This window comes from Peromyscus californicus, unplaced genomic scaffold (genome assembly GCF_007827085.1).
Source record: "Peromyscus californicus insignis strain IS unplaced genomic scaffold, ASM782708v3 Scaffold_13__1_contigs__length_99412109, whole genome shotgun sequence".
Lineage (NCBI taxonomy): Eukaryota > Metazoa > Chordata > Mammalia > Rodentia > Cricetidae > Peromyscus > Peromyscus californicus.
Window position 1 is genome coordinate 16,930,262 of NW_026294424.1, and position 27,780 is coordinate 16,958,041.

At 40.8% G+C, this 27,780-nt stretch overlaps 1 protein-coding gene and 1 pseudogene across 6 annotated transcripts in view; both read left to right on the plus strand.

The window, feature by feature from the left end:
- Eml6 (EMAP like 6) overlaps window positions 1–27,780 on the plus strand; it is a 266,137-nt gene that overhangs the window by 60,681 nt on the left and 177,676 nt on the right. The gene's annotated exons all lie outside the window — the stretch shown is intronic.
- On the plus strand, window positions 16,277–16,602 carry LOC128108256 (40S ribosomal protein S27-like; annotated as a pseudogene).

Consider the following 27,780-nt stretch of genomic DNA (forward strand, 5'->3'; position numbering starts at 1 on the left):
CCTTTGATTGTTAAATTTTTCTTACAACTTGTAGAGATGTCACATTGGTGGATGAGCTTTTACTTCTCCTCATCAAGGGGTTTCTCCTGTTCAAATCGAATTTTTATTAATTTTGTTGGTATACATAGCTTTTCTTCTCCTGCAGAAACAAAAGCAAAACCCCTTCCCCAACATAGGACATATCCAGGTTTCCATTCTGAGGTCTACACATCTTTGAAATAAACTGGTTGGTTTAGCTCAGGAGTTTTGTCTGTTGTCCAACGTCTCTCCACAGCTGTTGTTCCTTTCTCATCATCATTGAGAAAATTCAAGGCTAATAAAGCACTATGCATTCCTTTTCTAGGAGTCATTGTTGCTGTTTATTTAGCATATCCTTTAAAGTTCGATTGGATCTTTCTATGACTGCTTGGTCTGTGGAATTATGAGGTATACCTGTAACATGCTTTATACTGTAATAAGCAAAGAACTGTCTCATTTTATTGGAGACATATGCTGGGGCATTGTCTGTCTTAATTTGTACAGGTATGCCCATGATGGCCATTACTTCTAATAGGTGTGTAATCACAGAATCAGCCTTTTCAGAACTCATAGGAGTTGCCCACTGAAATCCTGAATAGGTGTCAATGGTATGGTGTACGTACTTTAATCTTCCAAATTCTGCAAAATGAAACACATCTATCTGCCAAATTTCTTTTCTTTGTATACCTTTTGGATTGCTCCCTACAGGTAATGGAGTTTGGTTATAGAAGAAACAAGTAAGACATTTTTTTCACAATATCCTTAGCTTGTTGCCAAGTGATGGAGAAATCCTTCTTCAAACCTTTGCTATTTACATGGTGTTTCTTATGAAATTTTGAGGCTTCTAGCCCATTACCTATTAGTAACTGATCAATCTCATCATTACTTTGTGCTAGAGGTCCTGGCAGACCTGTATGGGATCTGACATGTGTTATATATATAGGATGTTCCCTTTTTCTGATGATTTCCTGCAATTGTATGAATAATGAAGTTAATTCTGTATTATCAGGAATAAATTCAGCAGTTTCAATATGTAAAACAACTCTCTCTGCATATTGAGAGTCAGTGACTATATTGAGGGGTTCTGTGAAGTCCATCAGTACCATAAGAATAGCATACAGTTCTGCCTTTTGTACAGAGCTGTATGGACTTTGTACCACTTTACTTAAGTCTCCTGATTTATATCCTGCTTTCCCTGATTTATTTGCATCAGTATAGAATATGAGGACTCCAGAAATTGGCTTTTGTTGTACAATGTGAGGAAGGACCCATTCAGTCTTCTTTATGAATTCTGTTCTCTTGCTTTTGGGATAATGGTTATTAATCTCTCCCAAAAAGTTATTGCAGGCTCTCTGCCAGTATTCATTATCTTTCCATAGTGATGAAATTTCCTCAGTAGTTAAAGGTACTACAATTTCTGCTGGGTCCATTCCTGTCAACTGTCTAAGTCTTAATTTACCTTTTTGAATCAAACCAGAGATCTTTTCTATATAAGTCTTTAACTTCTTATTTGGTTTACATGGTAGGAATATCCATTCCAATATAATATCTTCCCTCTGCATCAAAATACCTGTGGGGGAATGTCTGGAGGGGAATATGACAAGAATGCATTTAAGTTCTGGATCCACATGATCCACATGTGCTTCTCGAATTGTCTTTTCTACTAGAGCCAATTCCTTCTTAGCTTCATCTGATAATTCTCTTGGACTATTTAATTCTTTGTCCCCTTCTAGAGTATTAGCCAAATTTTGTAGTCCATCTTTGGGTATTCCCATGATACCCAATAAGTTGGAAATGCTTCCTAACAACTTTTGAAAATCATTAATAGTCTTCAATCAATCCCTCCTTAGTTGTACCTTTTGGGGTCTAATTTTTTTGTAGCTCTATCTTATATCCTAAGTGATTAATAGAATCTCCTCTTTGTACTTTTTCAGGAGCAATTTGCAGTCCCCAGCAAGGCAAAACTTTTTTTTACTTCTTCAAACATGCCTTCTAATGTGTCTAACTTTGGATCAGCTAATAGGATATCATCCATATAGTGATAAATTATGGATTATGGAAACTTTACATGAATTATCTCCAATGGTTTTTGTACAACGTATTGGCACAAGGTAGGGCTGTTTAACATTCCCTGTGGGAGGACCTTCCATTGATATCTCTTGACTGACTGGGAATTGTTATAATTAGGTACTGTGAAGGCAAATTTTTCTCTATTATTTTCTTGTAAGGGTATGGTAAAGAAACAGTCTTTTAAGTCAATAGCTATTATAGGCCATTCTTTAGGTAGCAGAGAGGGCAAGGGCATCCCAGTCTGTAGGGAGCCCATCAGCTGAATTACTTTATTAATATCTCTCAGATCTGTGAACATTCTCCAATTACCAGACTTTTTTTTAATAACAAATACAGGAGAATTCCAAGGGCTGGTAGATTCTTCAATGTGTTGAGCATTTAACTGCTCTTGAACCAGCTGTTCTAAAGCTTGTAGCTTCTCTTTTGTCAAAGGCCATTGTCCAACCCAGACAGGTTTATTAGTTAGCCATTTTAAAGGTAAGGCAGTTGGTACTTCTGAGAGTTCAACAGCAGTTGTGCTCTGTTTGTGAACAGCTTGAATGGTTGGTGACTGTTTTTTATAGCATGTTATGATATTATTCCTAGAAACATGCATTGGTCTGTATTCCTTTTCTGAGAGTGTAGGAGTTTTAATCTGGGTATTCCACTGTTGTAACAGATCTCGGCCCCAAAGATTTACTGCTACATTTGCTACATATGGCTTCAGCCTTCCTCTCTGTCCTTCTGGCCCTGTGCATTCAACCCATCTCAAACTCTGTTTTATCTGAGATAGGGTTATAATCCCTAGAATTCAGACATCTACGTTTTGAAGAGGCCAATTTAGATGCCATGATTTTGGTGTAATTATAGTCACATCCGCACCTTTGTCTACCAGGCCCTCCACAACCATATCATTAATTTGAATTCTAAGCTTTGGTCTTTGTTCATTTATGGAAGTTTGCCAAAATATTTGTTTTATTTTGTTCTTTGGAAATTGTGATTCATTTATCAGAGCTGTTTTATCATCCATTGCACTATCAGTTTTTACATTAGGCATTGGTTTATTCAGTTGTTCTGGAGAGGAATTTCTTCCACAGTGGCTGGAAATGTTTGTACCATGTTCAATTTGGGGGCCTGCAAGAGTCCCCCTGAGTCATTTCCCACCAGTAAAGAGTTGCCTCATATATCTATTTTTGATCTGCACTCACTGGTCCAATGTCGGCCTTTGCCACATCTTCTACATAATCCAGGAGGTTGAGGTCTCCTGTTTGGGCTATTTCTAGAAGGAGTATTACTTCTAGAAGCACCTCATGTACAGTTTTTACTTAAATGACCTGGTGTACCACATTTAAAATATTTGGTACCACGGGGCCTTCTTTCACCTCTAAGATTTGTTTCTCCTATCCAAGCCTCATTACTGTAGTTAAGAGACTTAACACCATTAGTATACTGAATCCATTCTTCCAAAGGAGCTGATCTGACCTTTAACGGTGTAAGTATTCTTTTGCATTCTGCATTAGCATTGTTGAAAACCAAGCATTCAGTTAATATTTTTCTTAATTCTTTATCTGACACAGCTTTTGTTATAGCTGTGTTCAGCCTTTGTAAAAAATCAGTGAATGGTTCATGCAGTCCCTAAAATATGTTTGTGTATACCTCAGTTGGTTTTCCAGGTTCTGGAATTTTTTTTCTCAAGCATTTAGAGCTGCTGTATGGCATAGGGATATTGTATGCTCATCATAACTGGCTTGTACATTCCTGTCAGCAAAACATCCCTCACCAAGTAATTGATCTTGGGAGACCTCAAAACCTCTGAGTTTACCTTGTCGTTCTAAATTTCCTGCCTCTTCTCTCAACCAGCTTTTCCACTGTAACTGCTGGCTATATTCTAGAACACCTGAAATTAACTGATGCCAGTCATCTGGAATGATTCTATGTGAGGTAGACCACGAATTTAACATCTGTCTTACGTATGTGGAGTGTATCCCATATGTAACTACCACTTCCTTTATATTTTTAAAGTCCCTTGTTGAAATTGGTTGTAATGTATATGTCATATATGGCTCCGGGTGTGTGTCATTTGCTGGCTTCTCATGGATGATGACAGGATAAGCCATTGTATGAGAGCCATTTGGAGATGTTGCAACCTGCATGGTCTTGCCCTTCTGCTTATTAGGTCCCTTATCATGTTTACTGAGTTTCTCCCAGGGCTTGCAAATGAGCACCTAGGGTCTGTTCTAGGAAGTGAACCTCCTCTTTTGCAAGGGATTCTAGATTTCTCATGGAATCATGGAAGTTTCTATGTTCTTCTGAAACATATGATTCCATGGACCTTATCTTATCAATTACTGATAATCTTTCTTCCTTATATAGTGTCTGAGTAGCCACAACTTCACTCTGGAGAGTTAGTGTCCTATTCATTAAATATTCATATTTATTATCAATAAAATCAATTTTGGGTACTAGCCATTTTGTAAATCCTGGTTAGCAGATTTCAGAGAAAGAATCTTTTTATGTAAGCCTTCATTACTATTTTTCAAAGCCTGTATCAGTCCCAATAATGACTCATCTTTGTTCTTATTATTAAACCAGTATTTGAACACTGTGTAAATTATTACAATGAATGCCAAAATGGTACAGGCCAGATACGCCTTAGGAAGGTCATATATTTCCAGGAACCTTCATCATACAGGCAAAAAAGTTTTTAAATTCTTGTGAGGTAATGTTGTTGGCCATATTACAAGAATTACTCAAAATTTGTTAGTCAGTTTTAAGGTGTAAAATTATCAAGTACTTTTGCTTGAAATAAAATGCTGGCTTGCTTATCTTACCTCTCAGTGTTTTTTGGGGGTGTAGTAGCACTTTTCAGCCAGCAGGAGGCACTGGTATAGCTCCAAAGCCGGTCCTTCTGGCGACCTTGGCTGGAGGCAGCTGAAGGCCAGAAGCCAAGATGGCAGGGAGCCGGCACTCAGGGAGGAGGGGAAACGCCTCTGAGACCAGACTTAGCTGTTCCCCCTTTTCAGGAATGGAACTGTGTAGGCATTCCCTGGTTATATGGAACTCTGCAGGCAGGTTTAGGTACCCACCAGCCAGGAAGGAAGCTGAGGATGGGAGCCACCCAGGCCTTTGGAATTTGCCCCACGTGAGTGCCAGATATTGGTTTAAATATTAAGGCAACTCCACATAGTTAAAAGGGAGGTTTATTTTGTGGGGTAACTTACAAGTGAAGGGAGAGGTTACAGGGTCTGGGAAAGGTGTAGCACAGTCCAGTGGTGTTCTCTGGAGAACTCTGCTCGGTCCACCTCCAGCATCCAGGATCCAGGAACCAAGAGAGCTGGCCCATAGGCTCTCGGGTCTTCAGGGGTCCTCTCTCGGCTCTGCCTTATAGGTGTGACAGTTACTGAAGCCTCAAAGGGGGTGGTACTTCCAGGTCAAAGCTGGAATGGCTACCCACTACACACTATCACCAAAAGATAACAGGAATCAACAATCACTGGTCATTAATATCCCTTAATATCAATGGACTTAATTCACCTATAAAAAGACACAGGGGCTAACAGAATGGATACAAAATCAGGACCCATCTTTATGCTGCATACAAGAAACACACCTCAACTTCAAAGACAGACAGACAGACACTACCTCAGAGTAAAAGGCTGGGAAAAGACTTTCCAATCAAATGGACTCAAGAAGCAAGCTGGTATAGCTATCCTAATATCTAACAAAATAGACTTCAAACTCAAGTCAATCAAAAGAGATCGAGAAGGACATTACATACTCATCACAGGAAAGATCCACCAAGATGAAGTTTCAATTCTGAACATTTATACCCCAAATACAAGCTTACCCACATATATAAAAGAAACATTACTAAAGCTTAAATCATACATCAAACCCCACACATTAATAGTGGGAGACTTCAGCTGGGCGGTGGTGGCGCATGCCTTTAATCCCAGCACTCGGGAGGCAGAGGCAGGCGGATCTCTGTGAGTTCGAGGCCATCCTGGGCTACCAAGTGAGTTCTAGGAAAAGGTGCAAAACTACACAGAGAAACCCTGTCTCGAAAAAACCAAAAAAAAAAAAAATAGTGGGAGACTTCAACACCCTACTCTCACCAATGGACAGATCTGCCAGACTGAAACTTAACAGAGAAATAAGGGACCTAACAGATGTTATGACTCAAATAGACTTAATCGATATCTATAGAACATTCCACCATAACAAAAAAGAATATACCTACTTTTCAGCACCCCATGGAACCTTCTCCAAAATCAACCACATACTTGGTCACAAAGCAAATCTCAACAGACACAAAAAAATTGAAATAACCTCCTGTATTCTATTAGACCACCATGGCTTAAAGTTAGATTTCAACAACAACAAAAATTACAAAAAGCCTACAATCATATGGGAACTGAATAATGCTCAACTGAATCACCAATGGGTCAAGGAAGAAAGAAAGAAAAGACTTCCTAGAGATCAATGAAAATGAATGTACTACATATCCAAACTTAATGGGACACTATGAAAGCAGTGCTAAGAGGAAAATTCATAGCACTAAATGCCCACATAAAGAAATTGGAGAAAGTTAAGTGACTTAACAGCACACCTAAAAGCTTTAGAACAAAAAGAAGCAAAGTCATCCAAGAGAAATAGACACCAGGAAATAATCAAATTGAGAATTGAAATCAATAAAATAAAGACAAGAGAACAATACAAAGAATCAATGAAACAAAGAGTTTGTTCTTTGAGAAAATCAACAAGATAGACAAGCCATTATCCAAACTAACCAAAAGACAGAGAGAGCATCCAAATTAACAAAATCAGAAATGAAAAGGGAGACATAAAAACAGATAACAAGGAAATCCAGAGAATCATCAGGTCATACTTCAAACACCTGTACTCCACAAAATTGGAAAATCTAAAAGAAATGGACAATTTTCTGGATAGGTACCACATACCAAAGTTAAGTCAAGACCAGATAAACAATTTAAATAGACCAATAACCCCTAAGGAAAAAGAAACAGTCGTTAAAAGTCTCCCAACCAAAAAATGCCCAGGACCAGATGGTTTCAACATAGAATTCTACCAGATTTTCAAAGAAGAGTTAATATCAATACTCTTCAAATTATTTCATACAATAGAAATAGAAGGAACATTACCTCTTGTATAATATTAGAGGAACCAGACTTAATATTAGACATCCCAGGGGCTCCAGAGAGAGAACTACAAACGGCGAGGACTATTTTCAGGAAATAGAATCTCAGCACACCGAGCTCTTAGTTCAGTCATTCATTCTTCCAAATCTTCTTCTTTGTCCTTCCGGTGCCCTAGGAGTCCCGGTATATATACACTTAGAAGCAGTAATCCCTTAGCAGTGCAAAGCCAGGCATCCAGGGTCAAACAGAGGGGTGATAAGAATCACATAGAGGGGGTAATAATTGTTAATTATCATTTGCAACCCAAAAGGGAAGTGACTAATGGGGAAATGAATTAACTAAAGGCTAAATTCAGGTAATATCTAAGAAGAAGGATCTTATGTGCTCAGCTATAATCTTAAACGTGATTGGTAGAAAATGTTAAGAATCTATAAGTTGCTAGGTCAATGGGAGAAAAAACTGCCTTCTTTTTCCTGTGGCTCCTATCTGTCCAAGCTATCTGCCATTTTTTTCTGCAGGGTGGGGGAAAGTGTGCTCAGTCGCTAGGCAACCTGTGTACAACTAGATGCCTCTGGTCATAGTTAAAGGGAGATCTGGAACTAGAGGTAATATTTGGGAAAGGAGGAAGTAAAGCTTAATTGACACATCAGCCAGGCCTTCTCAAACAGGTAGTCTGGATGCTTAAGTCTGTTCTTAGAGAGTACAGAGGTATCTCTGATAAGGTACTTTTCTCCATCTGGGGATGGACCTGACTGGATGCTGCCAATGAAGATAATTACAGGGAGGCTTGAACTGGGGTTCTGGCTGAGCATAGCTGTCAGCACAGAAAGTTATCTAAATATTCCTAGAAGTGGTTAGGTAAGGAGTTAGAGGTCTATAAAGTTAGTAAGGCTGTAAGAAAGGAGGGTCCGAGCTGAATTGTGTAAAGCTATTACTTAACATCCACCTGACCTAGGTGGTGTCTCCTTGTGGAATTTACCTTAAATCAGGAGATTTGCATATGGACTGTTTTTACTGCTAGTCCTTGAAAGTGGCCAAGGGAGATATCTGATTCCAGAGAAAGCCTTTCCTGAGGCTGTTCTTCAAATACCTGGAATGTGTACGTCCAGAGAGTGATCAGTCCACACTGTTAGCGCTTCTTAGGGAAAAGTCAATTGGGAAAACTATGAAGGCACACATGATTTTCATAACAGAATACAGCTGATGTACAACAAGCCAAATAACACCAAAAGCTCCTTGGAATTTGGCTTCCTCTGGAGGAATTCCTTGATCCCTCCAGGTAGTGACTTTGCCAGGACCAGCTGAGTTTTTATGATGATATATTCCTGCAGCCCGCAGCAAAATTATGTTAGAAACATATAAAGAAAATAGGTTCTAAACTTGAAAGAGTCCCACATAAATCTTCGTGGTCCCCGAACCCCTTGATTCCTTCTCCAGTCTGTGGAGGCTAACCATGGCTGCTATATATGTTTGGCAAATATTCCTTGAGATCTTGATATTAACAATGTTTACCTGTGTTTATATTCTTGAACATAATCCCTGTTGATAAACTTACATGCTTTCTGTACTTGCTTTCCAAACAGTGCTTTAGTAGATACTGTTTGTGGGGCAGGGTTGGGAAAGGGAGCCTTGTTTTTCAGGGAGATGCTTGAAAGGGTCCTTTCAAGCTTTAATAGATACTTAGAACTGCACTACCAAGAGGCAGCAGGCCTGAAGACCTCTCACTTCACCACACCCTTGCTAGTATACAATGCTTCTGCATTTCATCATTTCTGCCAAACTCAGTTCTCTGTGGGTTTCTGTCCTTATACAGGAACCCAAAATAGCTAAAAGAATCCTGTACAACAAAGCCACCTCTGGAGGCTTCACCCTCCCTGACCTCAAGCTCTACTATAAAGCTATAGTAGTAAAAAACAGCTTGGTACTGGCATAAAAACAGACACTTGAATCAATGGAATCTAATTGAAGACCCTGACATTAATCCGCACACCTATGAACTTTTGATTTTTGACAAAGAAGCCGAAACTGTACAATGGAAAAAAGAAAGCATCTTCAGTAAATGGTGCTGGCATAACTGGATGTCAAAATGTAGAAGATTGCAAATAGGTCCATATCTATTGCCATGCACAAAACTCAAGTCAAAGTGGATCAAAGACCTCAATATAAAACAAGTTACACTGAACTTGATAGAAGAGAAAGTAGGAAATGACTCTGAGATACCACCTTACACCTGTCAGAATGGCTAAGATCAAAAGCACTGCAGACAGCTTATGTTGGAGAGGATGTGGAGTAAGGGGAACACTCCTCCACTGTTGGTGGGAGTGCAAACTTGTACAGCCACTTTGGAAATCAGTGTGGCAGTTTCTCAGAAAATTGGGAATCAATCTTCCTCAAGACCCAGCTATACCACTCTTGGGCATATACTCAAGGAATGCTCAATCATACTACAAGGACACATGCTCAACTATGTTCATAGCAACATTATTCGTAATAGTCAGAACCTGGAAACAACCTAGATGCCCCTTAACTAAAGAATGGATTAAGAAAATGTGTTACATATACACATTGGAGTACTACTCAGTAGAGAAAAACAATGACATCATAAAATTTGCAGGCAAATGGATGGAACTAGAAAACATCATCCTGAGTGAAGTAATCCAGACTCAGAAGGACAAATATGGTATGCACTCACTCATAAGTGGATACTACATGTAAAGCAAAGGATAAGCAGACAACAACCCATGACTCTGGAGAGGCTGGTTGATGGGAGTGGGGTGGGGATGGGGGATGGGACACCCAATGAGGGACGGGTGGGTCACCCTGGGAGGAGGCGATAGATGAAATCTCCATGGGTGGACTAGGGATGAGGGGTGGGCAGTGGAGGGTAGGGGTTGGGGGATGAGAACGTGGGGGAATGGGATGGTCGACCTGGAACAGGGATGGAATGGGAGAGCAATGAGGGAGATACCATGGTAGAAGGAGATGGGGAGAGATACCATGATGGTAGGGATGGGGGGAGGCCCGGTACTGGGGGAGTTGCCAGATGTCCTCAGGGATGAGCCTGGCTTAGACTGCTAGAAATGGTGGAGAGGGTGCCTGAACTGAGCTGGCTTACCCAAGTGATCAGATTGGTGAATGCCCTAACTGTCATCTTAGTGCTTTTCTCTGGTGGTGGTTGGTGGGGGCAGATGTGGAGATCCATGGCTAGGCACCCAGCAGAGCTCTGGGAGTCTGGTTAGGAAGAGGGATGGGGGATTCTGTGAGCTGGTGCATCAGGATCATAATGGGGAAACCTGCAGAGACAACCAGGCCAAACTAGTGGGAACTCATGGAGGTTGGATCAATGGCTGTGGAGCCTGCATGGGACTGGACTAGACTCTATGTATGGTGAGACAACTGTGTAGCTTGATCTGCTTGGAGGACCCCCTGGCGGTAGGATCAGAGTCCATCCCTGATACATGAGCAGGCGTTTTGGAGCCCACTACCTATGATGGGACACCTCATGCAACCTTTGGGCAAGGGGAAGGACTTGGACTTGCCTCTACTGGATGTACCTCCCCATGGGAGGCCTTGACTTCTTGCTGGGGGAAAGGGAGGGTGGGTTGGGTGGGGAGGCTGGGGGGGGTGGGATGAGGGAGGAGGTAGATCTTTGATTGGTATGTAGAATGAATGAATAAATTTTCTTTAAAAAAAAGTTCTGGTCATCCAACCCATGTAAATTATGTGTAGTTAATTTTATGCATGCTACATATTTTTGCTGTGATGTTTAGTGTAGTCTTAATACTAAATCCTTTAACTGGACCAGCTAGATTACGTCACTTGGTATTCCGAGTGACAACACTTTCTTGTTGTGTTCATTCACTGAGCCACCATGTCACCTGTAATGCCCCAGGCAACTGGCCCTCACTCATACCAGGATAGATTTATGTACGTATCATATGCCATGTTTGGAGTTATCCAAAACCCAGAGTTAAAATTGTATGGCTTTCATGTCACAACTGATTTTTATCCACTGTTATTGGTCGCGTTTCTGTTAATTGCATAAATTAGGCCGAGGTGGGACATTCTGGATATGGGATGCCGTCTGCAAAGATTTAGCTCGCTGATGTCATTTTCAGAATGTATGCTGCTTGAAGTACTTTCACCAAAGCTCTCTCTCTCGTGTGTGCATGTGCGAGTGTGTGTGTACAGCTGTTTCTGACAGTTGTTCAATTGTCTGTTCGTTGACATAGAGTTGATGAGCATTTTTTATTATTAATTAATTAATTAATTTTTCTATTATCAGCTTGATACAGTATAAATTCTTATCCTAATAGTGAAATGTTTCATTGAGGCTTGCCCAGTGATTGGGTAAAACCAAAACTTATTATAAGCCACAGTCATCCTAGGGTCCCCCCTGCTATATAGCCTCCATGGTTCTGTGGGTTGCAGTCTGATTGTTCTTTACTTTATATCTAGAATCCACTTGTGAGTGAGTACACACCATGTTTGTCCTTCTGGGTTTGGGTTACCTCACTCAGGATGATGTTTTCTAGTTCCATCCATTTGCCTACAAATTTCATGCTGTCATTGTTTTTCTCTGCCGAGTAGTACTCCATTGTGTATATGTAACACATTTTCTTAATCCATTCTTCAGTTGATGGGCATCTAGGTTGTTTCCAGGTTCTGGCTATTACAAATAGTGCTGCTATGAACATAATTGAACATGTATCTTTGTGGTATGATTGAGCATTCCTTGGGTATATGCCCAAGAGTGGTATGGCTGGGTCTTGAGGTAGATCGATTCCCAATTTTCTGAGAAACCGCCATACTGATTTCCACAGTGGTTGTACAAGTTTGCATTCCTACCAGCAGTGGAGGAGTGTTCCCTTTACTACACATCCTCTCCAACATTGACTGTCCTTAGTGTTTTTGATCATAGCCATTCTGACAGGTGTAAGGTGGTATCTCAGAGTCATTTTGATTTGCATTTCTCTGATGATTAAGGATGTTGAACATTTCTTTAGATGTCTTTCAGCCATTTGTGATTCTTCTTTTGAGAATTCTCTGTTTAGCTCTTTAGCCCATTTTTTAATTAGATTGTTCAGTATTTTGATGTCTAGTTTCTTGAGTTCTTTATATACTTTGGAAATCAGTCCTCTGTTAGATGTGGGGTTGGTGAAGGTCTTTTCCCATTCTGTAGGCTGTCTTTTTGTTTTATTGATCGTGTCTTTTGCCCTACAAAAGCTTCTCAGTTTCAGGAGGTCCCATTTATTAATTGTTGTACTCAGTGTCTGCTGGTGTTATGTTTAGGAAGTGCTCTCCTGTGCCAATGCATTCAAGTGTACTTCCTACTTTCTCTTCTATTAAGTTTAGTGTAACTGGATTTATGTTGAGGTCTTTGATCCACTTGGACTTGAGTTTTCCCCAGGTGCGTCGAGTATCTTTGGGTCATAAAATAACTATCCACTGGATATCAAAACTACAGGTTATTCTTTTCCTCTGATACTTTTGTGTATGTTCCCTCTTCAGTTGAATTGATAAAGCAAGCAAAGCCTAAAATTGAATTAATTTCAGATTTGTAATAACAATTATATCAGTCTAACTCAGTGTTAACTAGGACCCTGTGGACTCTGTGGACTAAACTGACAGTCTCTCAGATATACTGGCACTGCCTCTGAATTCCTTATGTCCTAGGAGCCACTCTGCCATCAGAATCATGGAACTGAGAGCAGTTTTCATGAAACTCATGGGAGGAGTCACAGTGTCACCATGTTTATTAAATGGGTTTAATTTTACCAGGTATTTCCAGAGCATCTACTGTATGCCAGGCGTGCACTGAGTGTTTAGGATGAGGGGAGAATAGCGTGAATATTTTTATCCAGCAGCTTTTGACCTGGTGAGGGAAGTAGCTATCCATGAAGCTCAGCTTAATGACTTGGCTGAGGACATGAGAATAGATCTGTGTGAGAGCCAAGAACTTAAGTTAGTCGGTAGAATGCTTGTTGACCACTCATGAAACCCTGGGTTTGGTCCTAACACTGTGGAAGCTGAGTATGGGGGTATGGGCCTGAAATTACAGTGCATGGAAGGTGGAGGCTGGAGAATCAAAAGTTCAAGGTCAGCCTTGGTTACTAGCAAATTTGAGGCCAGTAATGGCTACCCTGTCTCAAACAAAACCAATGAAACAACAGTATCCTCCGGGCTATGGAAGTATGGATTTCAAGGCCACCATCTAGCTGGTGTGTATGAGTAGGATGCAGGAAACATGAAGAGAGGACTTTGGTAAGATTTTCTGGGGGAGGGGCACTCATTCAGGGCCATGGAAATTAGAAAACATTTCATGTAAAGTTAAATACTCCGGAACAAATTCCCTTTTCACTATGGTTTGCTTTTGAGGGCATTTGATAATTTCATTCCAAGATAAAGTTTCTATCAAGCCGAGTCTAGCTTTCTGTCTGTAAGAACAGCAGACATTTATGGGACAGTTCCTGTGTTCTGGGTGCCTGTCCTCCAGCTCTCAAGAGCTGCTCCACAGTGTGGTTAGTACCCATAGGACTTAGGTGATCGAAGTCAAGACCTGCACACATACCTGTGTAACTGGCAAATGGCAGAGCTGGGCTTTACATCCAATGTCTGTTTGATTTCATAGGCCATGCATTTCCCCACACAGAGTGCAGTCACTTCCACCCAGGGCTGTTTAGATAGTGACTGCAATGTGACAAGGTGATGACATTGGGCAGAGTCCATGTATGCTATTCTGTTCTATATTAATTTAACCAGATGAGGTTTGGGCAAGTCTTGGAGCTAGGTATTTTCTCCACTGGCTCTGTGATTTGAGAGCTTAGTTCTGGTTAGGTCTGAGACAGGACAACACCGGCATGTGCTGCTGTTCAGTGCTAGAGGGCAATTGAATCTTGGAGGGTAGGGCCCACAATGATCCAGAGAGCAATGAGTCTCTTGATTCCCAAACGACCTACCCCAGCAGTGGTTAATCTGTGGTGACTCAGATGAGCTAGTTACCTAGGGGCTGTGACTCTCTCCCTGATGTACTAGTGCTCAGGGACCCTAGATGCATGAGGAGAAATATTTTCTTTTTGGGGAAAACAGGGTTGCAATAAGTGACCTTAGTCCTTGAGGCTTAAAAGGCTGTGCTTTAAGCCAGGCAGTGGTGGCTCATGCCTTTAATCCCAGCACTTGGGAAGCAGAGGCAGGTGGATCTCTGTGAGTTCAAGGCCAGCCTGGGCTACAGAGTGAGTTCCAGGAAAGGCACCAAAGCTACACAGAGAAACCCTGTCTTGAAAAACAAACAAAAAAAAAATGCTGTCTTTAGCAGTAAGGTGCAATGAACCCAAAGCTGGGAAGATTGGACACATAAGGCTTCAAGTGGGGCTTCACCCTGAGACTGTCATATTGTTTATCTCAGATTCTTAACTGAGTCTAGCCTTCCTCTCCTGGACCACCTGCTTATATCTGGAGATGACTACTTCCTCTCTTGTCCCAGTAGATCATGCCTGAAGTGCTATGCCTGCTTCCACCTCTCATCACCCTAGAAAGAGAAAGGCTTTGCTTATATCTAGAGAGGAACTGTGAGTCTATATGATTTATGATCTTATCAGTGCTGACATCTGTATCTCCTGCAAAGTATCACTGGATAATTATTTCTACAGTAATTTACATTTTCTCATTGCTCAAATCTCCATGGAAAGAGCCACATCTCCAGCTTCTCTCCTTTACTTCCCATGGCAGTTACATATGGAAACTTATTTCTTGCAGGTAATCCAAAGCCTACAACACTTTATTTGAATATCCATCTCCCTTATTCTAGGCTCACAAGGGAGAATCACAATGTGTACTTCTTCAAACAAAATTACCACTGAATTTTCCTCCCAGAGGCCACTTGTAGTGTTATGAGAGCTTGGACTTGGCAGTCAAGTCTGGATCTAGTTCTGCCCTTGCCTATCAGTGTGATGACTTAGAACACATCAACTTTGAGTCAATTCGAATCTACTACAACTTGCGCTGCTACATTGGCTCAAGTATGAAATGCCTCTGCCAATGATTGCACAATGCCTCCTTTTTCTCTTGTTGCCTGTCAGTAGTGGGTAAGGTGGCTGCTGCCACTCTAGACTTCTTGTCTGCATTTCAGCTGCAGGAAGAAGAAATGGGACACAGAGAGGAGCACTTTTCCTCTTTGTGGAAGTTGCATACATGACTTCTACTTTCATTCCATGGACCAGAGCTTGAATGCCACATCCAATGGTCTCCGGGAAAAGCAAACATAGTCCTAATTATTGACATTTATTCCTGTGCCACTGGGATGTTCCAGTTAAAAGAAAGAAGGAGAATATTTATCATAGTTTTGGTTCCCAGAGACAGTCCCTGAGACAGAGCTTAGCCTGTAGAATATTGAATCTGTGATGGAAGAACAGTTGAGCTATGATGCAGGCCCCACAGCAGCCTCAGTGTCCCACACCAGGGTTTCTAAGATGACCATGCCTCACCTCCATAAGGTAGTCCATCATTGGACATAGAAGGAACATGGTCTGGGAAGGAATATGACCTGGGTAAGGCAGCCCTTGAAATCTGTAAATTCTGATAGCTAGGGTCATGTACCCTCAGCACTATAGGCAGTTGAGCTGGCAAATACCTGATGGAAGTGGGTTCTGGGTGATGCATCTTAGCAGACATCGTAGGCAGAATGAGCGAGCTAGTATCTCCCCATACTAGCTGGTCATGAGACTTAAACATGGAGGGCTTTACAAAAGGACCTGGCTATGGCAAGCACACAGTTAGTCTTGGCTATAGCATCGGAACTTACCAAATGTAGTTTTTGAAGGATATTTCTCTTCCAGAACAGGGCCTAGAAGATTTAGCCACTCTGGTCTAATGATCAAATTTGGGAATATGGTACTATAAAATCTTAAATTTTTATGTACATGAGTCAACATATAATTAAAAGTACTAATAATTTATATTAGAAAAGAGAGATGACATTGTTTGAGCCTTTCTATGAGGTGGAAATATGAAAGAGCCTTCTATACATAGAATTTGTAGAGATCTGGAGCGCCGGTGCCGGCCAAGCTGTCACCATGCCTCTGCCTTCCTTGAAAGAGGAAAAGAAAAAACATAAGAAGAAATGGCTGGTTCAGAGCCCAGAGTCTTACTTCAGGGATGTGAAATGTCCAGGTTGCTGCAAGATTGCTACAGTTTTCAGCCATGCTCCGACAGTGGTTCTCTGCATAGGTTGTTCAACAGTGTTGTGCCAGCCCACAGAGGAAAAGCCAGACTCACAGATGGCTGTTCATTTAGAGGAAAGCAACACTAATCATCTATACAAGTTCCTGAGTTTGATTTTTTTCACAGAAAGCCTTATCAAGTTCAGTGACTCTACCAAGACAATGTAACTGTGTTTTATTTCATAAAGTATGTAACAGTGATCTCCTATTTTGGTGTCAGTTTTTCAATAAAGTTATAATTATGGACAAAAAAAGAATTTGTATGATATTCAGTACTTCTATAAAAAAAGGGTCACATGGAAGTTTCCTGAAAATAAGATAGTACAATGAAAAATGCATTCATTAAACAAATAGTTAATGAGCACCCACTCTACAGACATTTCTGTCCTGTCCAATGACAGTCAGCCTTTGCGGCCTGTGCAGTCCCTCACTGGTGCTCTAGGTCTCACTTCTGAGCACTCTGCAGCCAGAATGAGCCTTAGAGATGTTTAATGCTGTTCCCTCTCCTCTCAAGCCTCTGGCAGCTGCTCGGTGTGTTTACAGTGCATCTGCAGTCCTGGCGCCCCTGCCAGTCCCTGCATGCTCTGGCCCCTTGCCACCCTCTGACCTCATTTGCTCTAGCTGCGCTGGCCTCTTGGCAGTTTCTCAGGCCAACCAGTGAATGTCTGAGTGAGGACTTGTGCATTTACTCTCCCCGGTGCCTGAGGCACTCCCCACGAGATGTACCGTGGAGGTTCCTGTGGCTGTGGTTTCATCACAGGCTGTCTCTGACCTTCTGTCTACAGTGTCTTCACTCGCCGCTCACAGCTCAATTTCTCTTTATGCACAGACCTTATTGCTCCCTGGAACTGTTTTTTTCCTTGTTTATTGTTCATGTTCCATGTCTTAGCCCCATAGAAACTGAGAGTGTGAGCACTTTGTAATGACTGTTGTATACTTAAAGTGAACCCAGGAAGGGGCAGGCACTCCCCAACGTCCTGTGAGTGAAGGATAGTGTACTAACTTCTGGGAATACAGTGATCACAAAGACAGCCATGCATGGGATTCTTATGGAATCAGTAGTTTACGAGACCCATTCCAGCAGTACAGCCAGTGAAAGTTGTACAAGTTGCTCTTTGAATATTCTGTAGTAGAAAATACCACAGGGATTGGGAGTGTAACTCAGCATGTTCAATCCAGCACTTCAGAAAAGTTCATCTTAGAGATGGGACATTTCCCAGCTCTGGATTTGTCATTTGGTGCAGATTAGAAGGTTGCTGCACATGCTCACATGCAGTTTTCTGTGGGGTAGGTATGGAAGGGCGATGGGGTGATGGAGAGGTACCAATAAGTGGTCCAGCTCTTCTCGAGGAAGCCATTTAATTGAGGATTCTGATGACTTAACTCCTGCTCCATCCAATTTCGTCCTCACTGTGTAGCTCACTTGCTGTCCTTCCACCTGCTAGGAAAATTGGTGTATACTACTATTCCCAGAGTTCTGCTCCTTATACTTCCTTCTGAGCTTGGATTCTGGACTCATTTAAATATTTGTGTATGTATATATCTGAGTGTTTAGATATGCATGCACGTGTGTGTGTGTGTGTGTGTGTGTGTGTGTGTGTGTGTGTGTGTGTGGTGTACTCACTTGTGATATACAGTGGAGGCCAGAAGTTGATGCCTGATGCTGTTTTCAACTACTTTCTCCCTAATCACGTGAGCCAGGGTCCCTTCAGTGAATCTGGAACTCATTATTTTGGCTATATTGGCTGGCCAGTGATTCCTCAGGATCTGCCTACATCTGCCCCTGCACTGGTGTTGGGTTATAGGCTGTGCCACTTCACCTGGCTTTTATGTGGGTGCTAGGGATAAACTCAAGTCCTTATGCCTGCCGCTAACATTTTATCCACTGAGCCGTCTTCCCAGCCCATTATGGGGCTCATATTTTCTTGCAGGATTTTTGCTTTAAGTTTCAGATAAATTTAAAAACTTTGCTTTCTGTCTTGGAGACAGCTTTTAAAATTTGAGATCTGTCCTTAACACCATTTCTCAGTGTTTGATTTTTAGTAAAGAAAGACCATAGCATCTTGATAGTGTGGGAAAAAGCTCAGAAACCAGAAGGCTCATTATTGCCTCTGTATGTCCTTGTTGGGCCTCAGTTAGCTACCAAACATTGTAATGGGCCATTTGGGAGATATGTGTTCTGTCCAGACTGGAACATTTTCCTGATCCAGAGTGACCATCTGCCTTTATCTCTGTGATCACTGAGTAAGGAGAGCCTTTTCCATGTTTAGGTAGTTCAAATTGGCATTGATTACAACATTAATGAGAGTTTACTTGAAAGTATACATTTTCTTTGGTAAATACACTATCCTAAGATTGAAGAAGTAAACTATCTTAAAATATAATTTATTTAAAGCATATTTCTGTTGCCTTCAAAATAGACTTTCCAAAATGAATTTAATAAAAACACTGGGAAATGTTTACATGTGAACAAATTCCAATAGTTCCATCTTCAGATCTAAACATCTCAAGAAAAGAAGATAAATAAGAATGTTTAGCTTATGTTTAACTTATAACATGACCTAGATGCTTATCAGCTGTGTGAGTCAATATGTCATCATGACAAAAATACTGAGGAAAACACTTCAATGAGAGGAAATGTCTATTTTGGCTCTTTTCAGAGGTTTTGGTCTGTGGCAGCATCCATTGTTCTTAGGACTTTGTCGAGGCAAGACCTCAGGGTACCAGGAGCATGGGTAGTGAAAGCTGTTTGTCTCCTAATGGCCAGAAAGCAGAAGACATAGAGCGAGGGGCCAGGGTCCCAGTAAGGCCATGCCACCTATGACCTACTTCTAGCTACATTCTTTCTCCTGAAGTTCCACCATCTCCCTATATAGCCACCAGTGGAGACTAAACCTTCAACAGACAAGCCTTTGGAGGATGTTCTGGGTCCAAAGCTTCACACCCCCTAAATATTCAAAGGGTAGAAACATCAACTTGGTAGACTTTCTTCTTCCTCCTCCTCTTCTTCCTCTTCCTCCTCCTCCTCCTCCTCCTCCTCCTCCTCCTCCTTCTCCTTTCTTGGGTTTTTAGTCTATTTTCTGCTGTTCTAAACAGGATAGCTGGGTCCAAGTAATTAGGTAAAAGGGAATAGATTTATGTATTTGTTGGTTTATTTTACACAGTAACCTCCATGATGCATCTTGGGGGGAGGGCTTCAGGCACTGGGGAGAATAAACACAGTGTATGTGTGTGGGAAAGAGAGAGAGACTGTCTATGTCTGTGTGTCTGTCTGTGTATATGCTATGTGTAAGGGGGCATCAGTGGAGACCAAAAGAGGGTGCTGTACCCCCTGGGCTGGAGTTTCAGCAGTGTGAGCCGTCTGATGTGAGTGCTGGGAATTGGACTTGGGTGCTCTAGGAAAACATCAAGTGCTCTTAACCAGTGAATCACCCCCAAAATTATATTTATTTGTGTATGCGTGTGTATGGGAATTCTTTAATTATGTATTAATGAACTCCAAGAAATTATTTGGGAGTAGAAATTATGAAAAAATATCATAAGATTTTTGACATCTTAATTTTTTACCTTAATATGACAGCATACTAGTTTTTTCTTTTGGAGGGATGGAGAAAGGAGAGTGTTGCAGGAATCTTAAAAGTTCTTATTAATAAAATCAAACCTGAGCCAGGTATTGGGGTGAACTGGAAGATCAGAGAGACAGAACAAGCCACAGTTAACCTTACCTGGCCAACTTCTCAGCTGATCTTGTTTCCTCAAACTGGAAGCCTCTGAGTCCTCATCCAGAATGGGTCTCAGCTGAACTGTGCTGCTCAAAATCTAAAAGCTTAACCAGCCAAATGCTTCTAGTTTCTGGTCCTCACGCCTTATATACATTTCTGCTTTCTACCACCACTCCCTGGGATTAAAGGCTCACTTTCTGGGATTAAAGGTGTGTGTCACCATACCTGGCTGTTTCCAATGTGGCCTTGAACTCACAGAGATCCAGAGGGATTTCTACCTCTGAAGTGCTAGGATTAAAGGTGTGAGTGCCACCATTTTCTAGCCTTTGTATCTAGTGGCTGTTCTGTCTCTGACCCCAGATAAGTTTATTAGGGTGTACAATATTTTGGGGAACACAATTCCACCACAGGAGAGTGAATCTTTACAGAAGTTTAAAAGGTAGAGTAAGGTGGTTGAAAAACTTTAAATAATACAGGAATGTACAATGTAGGATGAGACCCCTCTGACCTAACTAGTTCTACTTTCCAGAGTTCACTACTATTCACAGTTTGGTGTTATCTTTACAAACACTAATCTGCATTAGTGCTAACATGTAAGCATTTAATTTAGTAGTTTATAATATTTCATTGTTAAAAATAATGATACAACTAAATGCCCCTTTACACAAATAGTGTAATATGTTACAATATGATTTCACAACTTTTATTTTTAAATATAATTTAAAATGGATAACTAAAAATGGTTAAAATTATTGTCAGTTTGTACTTATAAATATTTAAGTCTATTTGGTTGGTTTGTGGTGGTTAAAAGTAAAAACAACAACCAGGTATAGTGCCAGCACCCAGAGAACAAAGGCAGGAGGATGACCATAAGTTCATGGCCAGTCAGGTCCACACATCAAGTTTTAGGCTGAAGTTACATAGCAAGACCCTGTATCAAATAACAGACCAAAACCAAAGTTTAAAAACAGTGACTTCCTATGCCTTGGCTTTAGAATGCACTGGTAAAATGACATTGGTCACTTGAGACTTTTGTGGATAGATGATTGACCATCCAGGAGAATAACTAGCCATCTATTGGGAGATCTTCTGTCTTGTGCTTTCTAAAGAGGACTGCAGGGTGAGTGCTTCTTCTTCTTTTCCCCAGCAATTAAGGGAGGGCAGTCAAGGTTAAAAATAAGTACACAGTGATTACATCACTCAAATATCATCACATTGGGCAGATCTCAATTACTTCTGAGATGTGGACAGCAGGAAAGGGTTGTTAACTCTGACAGTATGGTTGTGTATATAAAGTTTAAAAGGGTAATTCTAGTGTATGACTTTCCATATACGAAAGTGCGCCACTGAACAACAAAACAACTTGTCTTTCTCCATGCTTACTGTGCCTGTACTGCTTGAAATGCCCGAAAATGAACAACCCCAACATCCCAACTGATGGCTCTATTATCATTCCCACTGCATTAATCCATTTTGTGATATTATAATGAAATACTGGAGACTACTTAAGAAAAGAGTTTTATTTTGACTTGTGATTCTGGAGGTCTATGGTAGAGGGGACACATCTGCTGGTGACTTTCTTGCTGGAAAAATGCTGGCATGGCATAAGGCACCATATGGCAAGAGGCAGGAACTACCAGTGTGTACCTGTGTGTACCTTATACGCTCTCCCTCTTCTTATAAAGCCACTGTTAATTCAATCCTGGCATCTTGACCCTGATTACTTACTTTAATCACCTCTAAACACCATAGTTAAATCACCTTTCTATCCTTGTCTACTCTCTTAAAACTCAAAATGATGATTAATTTTCAACACATAAATCTTTTGGAAACATGCTCAAATCATACCCAACCATACACTTTAGGCATGACAAAAAGAAAGGGTCCTAGAATGAATGTAGCTAATGAGTAGCAAGGCTGATACAGATGTAGTGGGATTTCTTCAGCAATGGCAATAGATTTACACTGAGCCAGCCAGTCATTCTCAATCTCATTTAGACCCTTGTGTGGCCCAAAAAGCATATTTTGTAATAAAAAAAATAGTTTAAATAAGAACTTTATTTCTGCGGCACAGGGAATATTTCCATTTGCAGATAATCGACTCATATAGGAATAAAATTCTTGTATAATATTAAAAGGACCAGCCTTAATGATATACTTCCCAGGGACTCAAAAGAGAGACTATGAACAGTGAGAACTATTTTCAGGAAGTGAATCTAAATACACCATGCTCTTTGTCCGTCTACTTTATTCCTCTGGGATAAAATCCTATCTACACAGCTTCATTCTGTTCTTGTGCTTAGTTCCTTTCTGTTTAATTCTATCTATATTTATCTGCTGTCCCCTCGAAGTTCTATCTTAATTCTCTCATCTTAGTTCTGCCCCATCTAGGTTCTCATCCATCTAATTCCTTCCCATCTTAGCTCCTCCCCCATCTCCTTCTTTCTCATCTTGTTCTTCCCCATCTGGCTCTTCCTCATCTTCCATCTTGTTCCTCTAGTACTGTCTTTTACCCCTTCAATCTAGTTCTTCCCATATAGTCCATTCCTCTCCAGTTCTTACCCACCTAGTTCTTCCATTCTCTTTTTTCCTCCCTCTCTACTCCTCTCTGTCTCCTTATTCTCTCAGTTATAAGTCTCTCAGGAATCCAGTTATAAACTCAAGCAATAGCAATCCTCTCGCAAAGCAAGGTCACCAGGCTTGAGTTCTTACAGGGTCATGAAGACAGGTAAGAATTTTCCTCAGGCAGTGACCACCAGGTTTTCTTTTACAACCCAAAAGGGGAGTGGTAAAGGAGGAGGTCAATAGAGAGCTAATGATCAGTTAGTATATCAAGAAGGGAATTTATGTGCTCAATCTACATTCCTAGAAGTGGTTAGGTAAGACATTAGGAGTCTATTAGTAAGGCTGTAAAGAAGGAGGGTCTCACCCTAAATTGCACAAGAAATAAAGCTATCTTCCTGACCTAGGAGACAGGTGTTGTTTCATTTGGTTTTGGATGCTTGATAGGTATTTTAGATAAATATATTGTGCCCTGGGCGTGAGACCCCCGAAGAGACCACCAAAGACACAAACTCACCGAAATGCAAAAGCGAGGTTTATTGAAGCAGTTCAAGCTGCAGCAGGGACCTCGGTCGAGCACCCCGACACAGTGGAGGCTGGAGGAGGTGCCTGCCCCTCTGCAAGCTCAGGTTTTAAAGGCAAAAACCACAAGGTTACATCAGTTAGGGGTGCTAGTATGGGTACAATTCTGATTGGCTCAAGTTTTAGGGGCTTTTCAGAATTTCTGTGTTATCTTACTTTGTAGTTTTAACCAGTTGTTTGTTGAACTTTATAGATTACCTCCGGCACTGGGGCATTCTGTGGTTACTCAATTGCTACCAGATAGTCCTTCAAACATCCTGACTTTGTACTTTGACCATCTCCGGCATTGGGGCATTCTATGGTTAATCAGTTGCTGCCAGATGGCTCTTCAAGCATCCTGACTTTGTTCTGGGACCTATGTCAGCAGCTCTGAGAATTTTGAAACTCAGGCCTGTTTCAAGCTGGGGTGAGGGGCTTGCTTGAAATGGGGGTGCTTTGGCTCTTCAAATACACTCTTAGGAGTTCTAAGAAGCACACATAGCATTACAAGAAAATCACTGTAGGAACAAGCTAATATATATATAAAAGCTAAAATATCACCAAGACTTGTTAAGCCATGGCTTGACCTTTGGAGAAGTCCTTGACTTTTCCAAGTAGTAGCTTTTGTGATAGTAGCTGAATTCCATTACATTTTCCTGCAGCTTGAAGCATAAAATGCTACCACTATACTTAAATATACCATTGTACTTATACATAATTTGGCCTGAAAAACCCAAATTATGGCATCCCCTTTTTGTGACTGGGAACTTTAAAATGTGGTTGGTACTGAGGCAGTAAGGATACATTGTAAATATAATGGGTACCCAGATAGTATGGATATATTATAAATACGATTGGTCCTCAGACAGTGAGGATACATTATAAATACGATTGGTGCCCAGACAGTGTGGATACATAATCTAGGGAAAGTTAGGGGTTGTAAGGAGCTCTCCAGGATCAGCTAGAGGTTTTCCTTTTTGCTGAGTTCTATCTTCCTTGTTCCCTAAGATGCTTCAGTATCCTTACCCCTTATTGATTGCTTATCTATTTGTAACTCTCTCGATTCTTGACAAAGACCATAACCCCCACTAATAAGAATGTTGGGTTTTAGACCTATACAACCTGTCCATCACACGACTTATGGGAAGCTTCAGGTGTCTCATTAGTGAACAGCTGATGAGTGTGACATCTCAATTAGGCCTGTTGGGATGATTAAATTTAATGAAACGATCTGTGTAAAGGGCTTAGTATCCTGCTCAGAGCATAGCAAGAGCCCAGTGAATTAGAGCTTTTTATTGCTGTCAGTGATCGTTAGATTTGTCACTGTAGTTACTGCATGGTAGGAAGGTTAATGTATGTGTGCATGCATTATGTCAACTAGTAAATAGTAACGAATAAAAGTCACACCATACTATGTCACTTGGAAAAAGCTTTATTACAATATCTTGGAAATGCCCCTCACTGACACACATCTTGTGAATGAAACATATCCCATGGCAATTGTGGTACATGTTTATTTCTGTTCTATTGTTACAGATGCCATCTAAGTATGCAATAAAATCCCATATTATTGCAAGCAAAAAAACAAGCTTAAGTACAGATTTTTATTTTACATTAAAAAAAATTCCCCTTTGGTTAATGTTTAAATAATTCTCATAGCATTACAAATAGTGCTACTATATAATCAATTTGTGTAGTATTTAAAGCCCTTTGCACATCTGGAACAAACATAGTTTTAAGAGCTCATCTAACTGGATAAGGAGGTAAAAAGAGGCTATAGTTTTTTTCAAGTTTTAAAATGTTGTAGTCAAGTATGGATAGCTGTGTTGCACAGAAAGAAACATATCCACATATATGGACAGCTCCACCTTATACTTAATTAAAGGCTAGTGTGACTTAGCTGTGACATATATGTCCACTGAAAAATGTTGAGGTCAGCCATGGCTGGAAGCTTGTAATCTCCATGCTTAAGAGCTAGAGGGAGAGGGATCATAATACATTAAGAGCCATCCTAGATGTGGTGGTTTGAAAGAAAATGGCCCCCAAAGGGAGTAGCACTATTAAGACGTGTGACTTTGTTGGAGTAGGTATGGCCTTGTTGGAGGAAGTGTATCACTATGGGGGTGGGATTTGAGGTCTCCTATGCTCAAGCTATGCTTAGAGTGACTCAGTTCACTTCCTCTTTCCTGTGGATCAAGATGTAGAACTCTCAGCTCCTTCTTCAGCACCATATTTGCCTGCATGCTGCCATGTCCCACCATGATGATAAACCTCTGAAGTTGTATGCCACCACAATTAAATGTCTTCCTTTATAAGAGTTGCCATGGTCATGGTATCTCTTCACAGCAATAGAAACCCTAACTAAGACACTAGGCTATACAGTGAGACTCTGTCTCAAACCAACCAACCAAACCAGGCAAAACCCCTCAACTTTGGGGATGCTTAATTTAAAAAAATAAGACTTCTAAAAATGAGATTAAAATAACTCATGTTTTGCAAACCTAAAAGTTGACCTTCCTTTTGACCAATACAACATGTAGAGGGATATGCTACAATATGACTGTGTTGAGATTACACATGCTATTTTGGTTGCTATTGTATATAATATTAGTAAAGTAAAGCTATATAACAGCATACTTATTTTAAATATTTGAAACAATGGTATCATTTTCATATTCCATAACCAATCAAACCTATCTATAAAGTTAAATCTTTATGAAGCTGTGAATTTTTAAATCAGCTACCAAACTTGAACTTTATTGCACTTAACTCTTTTGTTGAATTGGGATAAATGTGTGAGTAAAATTATCATGTTAAAAGCAGTGTAACTACAAATACAGCTCTTTCTGTGTACTACCATATTTTCCAAGTGTTGGAATATTTTACTGTCATACCAACAGTGAAATGGCATGTGTGTGGAGGGCAGAGAACAACTTTGTGGATTTGATTCTTTTTTTCTCACATTTCCATGGTAATCCAACTCAAGTTGTCAGGCTTGTGTGGCAAGTGAGCCGTCTCAGCCCTGTATTAGTTATTCTCCTGCCGTTCAGGGTGTGGTTATGGCAAGTAGGAGGTAGAAGGGCCATCTAGAATGTTGTCGTGTTTAAGGAGTTAGCTGAGATTTGTACAGAGCCTTCTAACTTCTTGGCTTTAATAGGTTTGGGGGTTGAAATACGGCAATGAAGAGAATGACAAAATGGCTAGACTTTGTCATCTTTGCTTACTCCCAGAGAGACTCCATTCTTTAGATTTCTCTCTGCTCTGTCACTGGAGAGAATCATTCCTTCTTTAGACTCTGGTCCTAGCCTTTCATAGCTACTCTTGTCTTTAGCACCCTAGGGTAGCTGGGGATGTCTTGGACTGAGGTCTCAGAGTTCTTGGCCACAGTTTGTTTTTGGCATCATAAACATGAAAGTAATTGTTCAAAGGACAGTGGGGCATTTGCAGATCTGTAGGAGAGTCAGAGACTAGACACACTAGACTCTAACCACCCTCAGGAGTTGCCATGTGTGCTTTCTTCTTACCCCTTCCCAGTGTGCTGTGGTGGAGAAAGTAGTTGTACCTTTCTTAGGAAGCATGGTCAGAAGGTAAGTGAATGGTTCACACATGATAGAACACACACAGACATGCGTGAACACAGACACACACAAACACACACACAAACACACCTTTCTATTACACTAAGGAGTTTTGTGCAATTGCTGTAGGGTACCACTGGGTTCAAATTTCAATGAAGAAATAATTGGAATTCTTTCCAGTCCTTGAGTGTCTGCTCTGAACCCAGACGCCTTAAGATGCCATTCTCTAAAACCCAGGTTAAAATCCCATCCTTCCCTCCCTTTGGATCCCTTCCCATACAAATTCTTCTAAATTTACACTGACCAAGTGAAACTTGTTAAAGTTGGCTCTCTATAAATTTGCAAAATAATCCCATTCTTTTTTTCTCTGACACAATTATTTGAACCCTAGTTCAGCTGTGATCTGACTCTGATTTTGGCTCTGGAAAGAAAGGAGTATGTCAAGGTGGGCAGAAGGAGGCTTAGCTTACCTTTTAAAGATGAACCTTAGGTGGGCCCACCACACCTCCAAGGAGGTAGATTCCACACACCCTCTGCTAGGTTCCAAGGAGTGAAACAATGTGTATGGAATCGAGGGAGGAGTTGGTTGCTTGAGGTGTTTCCACGGCTGGATGTTCAGATGACCAAATGCTTTCACTTTCTAGTCTGTATCTTAATTTTCATGTAAAGACTTGGCTCTCTTATGCACTGAATGTGGGAGGCACTGGGGATGGGGTAAATACTGAAACTTTGTTTATAAGTGTATTTGAAAAGAAACCAGAGGAAGGTAGAATTGTGATAAGACTATGGAGTCATACACATGTATCTGAATCCTGGCTCTGTGGCTTTCACAGCTCTTAGCCTCTCTGAGCCTCAGCATCCTTTCCTGTCATGAGAAGTTTGTTTATCCCAGTTGATTGCCCTTGAGAATTGA